Genomic DNA, 6,000 nt, shown 5'->3' on the forward strand with positions numbered 1-6,000 from the left:
TACAGACCTTGCGTTGCGGAGCCAAGCACTCAAAAAGTTCAAAAAAGAAGCCTCTCCCAATCTCTTTCACTCTATCTCTCTCTATTTAAAATCTCTCCTAAATCTCTCCAAGTATGTGTAATCTCTCCCAAATCTCTCTCAAAAGTTCCTTTAACTTTAAGTAATCATTCGAGTCATCCCGAACCTTAACCGGGTCAAAAAACCGATTAATATGGGGGTAAAAACAGGTAAGATAAGCGTAAGGAACCAAAACCCTCCTATTAGAAGCGAAGCCTCTTAGGACCGAACTCTGCTGAGGACCGAAGCCGAGACCACTAGGACCGAACTGAGGAGGAGGACTGAAACCGAAGCTCATGGAACCGAAACTGAACCTACCTTCTTGGACCGAAACCCCCTTTCTCCTTCGGTCCATGACCAGAAGGGACCAAACATTCGACCCAACACCGAGAGGTCTCGCAGATTTCGCCTTTCTTCTCGGTTTTCGACTACGACTTCATTTTAGGCCCGTTTTTAATTATTTTAACACAGGATTTTCACCCAAAATTATATTTTAACATTTAAATCCCCATATTTCATTATTTCCCCCATTTTTGGGTGTAAATTTTATCCACAAATAGTAGGTGAAGTAATTGAGGTGGAGTGTTGACATCACTTTAGTTTATGACACAAGCAACCACCCACACCCACTATATGACCAGCCCACACCCCATCATACCTGGTCATTCATTGTCCTTTTCCCATCATTTCCCAAACCCATTCTTTGTCTAAGGCTGAAATATATCCTCTCTCCTAACACTCTCTCATTTTCTCATGCTTCCACCAAAGATCAAACACATTTTCTCTCTCAATTCTCTCACTAAAATTCGAGATTCAAGGGCCTTATTTCAATATTTTCTTCTACTTTTGGTAAGTATTATCATTTTCCATATGATTATTTCACTTCCTTCTACTCAAATCATAGATATCTTACATAAACATCATCACATTCATGTTAGATCTTCGAATCTTCAAGGCATCTTCTAAGTGTTCTTGAGTAGAACACTTATTTTCTTCAACATCCATCCACTAAAAACACAAAAGGTGAGTTCATACCCCTATCTTTTCATGTTTTTCTTAAGTTTTAGGGGGGAGGGGGAATACAAGTTAAAACACCTAGAACACAACTAAACTCACCCAACAACTTTCATCAGAAACGTTTAACTCCATTCACGGAATGTTTTGGTCAACTTAAACTTTATAGTTTTCAAAAGTGTATTAGATGAAAATATTTCAGGTTCATACCTTTAAAATGACGACTTGCACATCTCCATACGATTTTTATACGATTTATTGTGATTTTTACAAAACTGCCTATCATTTCAGAAATGAATTCGGACCAGTCTGCGAATATGAACAATTTAACACAAGTTAAAGACTTCTATAAATCATAATAAAAATTGTGAATAAGCTAGACACATTTTATGAACTCTCAGAAATTACGGATTCAGTTTTTGAATTTGTATGATCTTCCTATGATTTTTCTAAAACAGTGCAGAAAGGTTAAAAACTAGTTAACAACTTATAACTTTCATAACACTTTGTATTATGTTGAGCAAAGTGTATAACAATAAGTTTTAAATATTGAATGTTTTTTCTTGTTAGTTTATCATCATAAACTAAAATTTGGTCATTCATGATAAGGAATCTTCATTCATTCGAACACATACAATAAGCTATAATAAGCATAGTTTATGGATTTTTACTATATGAGAAAGGTTTTACTCTAAAAACAAATGGGTTTATCATATACTACATAATAGTAATAGTTTATGAACTCATAGTACTAATGTATTTTCATAAAAATGGGTTCTTTTACATTACAAACGTTTTGGATAAACTATAATAGGTATAGTTTATGTATCATTTACATTTCAAACTTATTAACCAAAGGTTTTCAGTTCAATTCACGTAAATCTATTAATGAATAAATTTGTGAGACATTCGCTTCGTGTCATTTTCATAGTAACAAAGTCAAAAGTCCTGTAAATTGTAACCAGAGTCTCTTGTAGGGAGAGCGTGATAGTTGTGTATAAATCTATATTGGGTCTGACAAGCCCGCACCTGAGCTGCGTGCAACAACTAGACTGGCAGGTTTGTGGTGACAAATGTCATTTAACGTGCGATGTCTGAAAAACGTTGTATTACGAGGCCATCTGCCTCTTAGCATGGTTATAATAGCTCACATGTGGTATTAACAAATCATATGATTTACGGGTTTTACTTTCATATCAAAAAGCGTTTTATGTCGATTCAAAATCACTTTTTAGCGAGTTATGTCAATCTAACTCACATGAATTACTTTAAGTATGGAAAAAAAATACTTGTTTATTTTTGGGATTTAGGACTACATAACTTTATTAAGGAAAATATTGGGTTTTCTTTGGAAACATATTTCTATTAAAATTACATATAGCTAGAATTGTTAGACTTCAACTATAATTGCTAAGTGTATATTATAGAGTTATATAAGAATCTAGTCTCAATCGACTTAGAATTGGTGGGCACACCTTATCTCTTGTTCCTTGTTTGGTTGTGAACCTAAGGCAGACCCATTATATTCAATGATTTATTTAACTTAAATTTTATATAACTTAAATACGCTGGGCACTTATAGAAGGAATCTGTTGGTCCTTCTAGGGTTAATTATCGCATAACATAGAAGCATTCATTTCACACTTAACAAAGAAAATATTGGGTTTTCTAGAAACATACTTTGTCACTTTTACAAAGAAAATGGTTTCTTTCTCAAACAAAACTCTTATGAACTCACCAACTTAATTATTGACATTTTTCAAAACTACTTGTATTTTTAGGAAATCAGTGAATCAGGAGAACAACAACATTTTGAGGATGGGACGTTTAAATCGTCAAACAGTTCATTTTGTCATCATAATGTAATTGATTTTGAAACATGTAAACTTACTGTGATGTAATTTTTTCGATTATATTTATGATGGTTGTAATTACTTTGAGCACTATTATACTTGTTGTTGTGATACTATACATGATGTCCTCCACCCCTAGATGTTTCCGCCATCCTTGGTTTGGGGGTGTGGCAAAGACTCTCTACTATCAACGCTATGTTCTCTTCCTATTTATAGGAGACTGAAAGTACGAAAAATACTAAGGGTAAACATTTAAGCTTCGATAGTAAAATGCATTAGAAAATACATAACGAAACATACAAAATAGACAAATACACAGACTTCGACATATTACAAGAAATTTCGACTCTACATATAGTGGATTTGTCGATAGAGTATGAGTATATTGAAACTTGTGAAGCTGCAAAAGAGGCAATGTGGTTGGAGACATTCATCAATGATGTGGGTGTTGTTCCTAGCATATTTGACCTAACTGAGATCTTCTGCGACAACGAGGGTGGAATCGTTCTGAATAAAGAACCCCAAGATCACAAGAGCTCAAGACATACACTTAGAAAGTTCCACTATATCAAAAAGATCATGGAGGATGGAGACATCTTAGTGAGTTGTGTAGCGTCTTAAGATAATCTAGATGATTCACTCACCAAACCATTGTCATAGATCAAGCATGATGCACATACTAGATCTATAGGGATTAGATTTTCTAGTAAATTGGCTTGATAACTTAGTTTGTAGTTTGATATTTTGGAACTAATAGGAATCGTATTTTAACTGATATGGTGATTGTTTTTTAGAGTATTAATAATAAGATTTTTTCTACCATTTGCATTAATATATTCCATATTCCTTTTTTTCATGTCTAGAACCACTTACAAAATATTAATTCAAAATTTCCGTAATCGGTCCTACTCTTGGAAGTAAGAAATGATTTAAAATTGTCATGGTGCATTAGTATATTGTTCATATGGATGAACATAGTATAGCATGCAACCAATACTCATGAGTATTTGAAGGTTATGATTTTAAGTATTGGAGTAACCATACTTAGAGATTACTCCATGGACTATGTCTTGAGTAATTCTAAGATGACTATATTTCATATTCTTCATATGGAGATGCATGAGGTTCTGTTTTACAATTTGTTATATCTTGGTTTTTCTCCAATGTTGTTCATAACTGGCAACCATACATGAAATGATTAGATATTGCATGACGAATAGTACAAGCCTATGCAGTCAAAAATTATTTGATACTTTTACCATATTAGGAGAAGTAAATATCTCTGGGTCCCTCAATAATTTGGTGTTGACAATCAAATGCTTGGCCGAAGTGAGACTAAGTTGATAAAATCAAACAATCAGTCTGATAAGGTCACCATATGTCTCTATTGAGAAACATAATCTTGAACATTGAGCTTGACTTCTGATCCATGTCTCATTTTTATACATATATCATGAAGATCAGAGGAATTTGAAATCACTAGTCTAAGTGTGTATTGCATAATGGCAATAAGTACAGTAGTTGTAGTTGGACTGCACACTCATTGTCTATTGATAGTAAGTATTGGACTAGACTATTATTTGTTCCTAGTGCAAGTGGGAGATAATGGAGAATAGTGCCCATAACCACAACAAGTCGGTAATATTACTATATATAACAATGTCATTTTGGGTTATAGGCAAGAACAAATTTGGGCAGAACTGAAACGAGAATTATTTATAGGGACTAGATTGTTAATTAATTAATAGTTTAATTAATTAAACAAATCTAGAGATTCTGGAATGTTCTAGATAAATAATTTAAATGTTAGGATGATTACCAAAGATAAATATAATTATTCTGAGCCTTGGTAATTATATATTAGGGTTTAAATCTTTTCCTTATAAATAGAGAGGTGTAACACCTTAAATTTTAAATCATTTTTTCATTTTTAATTTGACTTAAAAACAATTTTCATAAAAACCGTCCCATGAACCATAATATCGGTTACATATCCTCAACAAAATATCAAAGTGTCCTAAACATCTAGTAATAAAATCTCCAAGTGAATATGAACAATCAAGCCTTCGCTTTCCCACGATCCTCAGAAGTACCTGAAACACAATTAATCAACAACTGTAAGCACAAAACTTAGTGAGTTCCCCAAGATATCACATACAACACAACACATAAAACAATTATAGGTTATGACCAACCGTGCAGACTACCTAAAGTCTCAATAGGCAAACAACATGCCCGATGGGTTATCAGCAACCCTGGAGACTACCCGAAGTCTCTACACATATAAACAACACATACATGGTAATAACACTTAGACCCAACTAGTCATCACATGTACATATAAAAAACTATTCTACCATACAGGTAAGAATAAGTGAGGAGACTCACCTCATACTGATGACTGATAAATCTCACTCCCGAACTGCCAGAACTAGACTCCGCCTAATAAACATAACAAGTAACCCTAATCAATATTCAACCATTTTCTTCAATCCTGAAGGGTCTCTAAATCAGATCTGGTCCATATTAGGGTCTAAATCGATAAAGTTTCCAACTTTATCTAATAGAACCCTCCAATGTGTATAGATCCCGACTTTAAGGCCCAAAACACTAAATGGCTTAATCAATATTCACTTAATCCTTAAGGTTACTTATCCAAAGGCTCAAGAAGAGTTTCTAACACCAAACACATCATAAAAGTCATTACTTTTTAGATATGGATGACCAATTCATGTCTTGAACTCTTATTATGTCAAATTAGGTCAAAAGGGGCAAGATTCCATGCATCACCTCAAAACTCAAATCTAAATCAGATCCAAAGAGCCAAATGCTCCAAATGGCCTGGAGGTTCATAAAGTTGAAAGCTTTAGGAGATTCAACCTTTCAAAACAACATGACATAGAGAAAAAGTGGGCAAAATCCATAGATCTATCAACTAACTCATCAAGATGAAGACTTTATACCTTCTTGAGATTCTTGAGGAAGATAAAATCTTAGGCCTACATTGCTTTGGACTCCCAATAAGATCTTCCACCACCTTCTTGTTGGGTTATGAGCATTCTACCACTCCTAAGTG

This window comes from Lactuca saligna, chromosome 7 (genome assembly GCF_052625555.1).
Source record: "Lactuca saligna cultivar CGN05327 chromosome 7, ASM5262555v1, whole genome shotgun sequence".
NCBI lineage: Eukaryota > Viridiplantae > Streptophyta > Magnoliopsida > Asterales > Asteraceae > Lactuca > Lactuca saligna.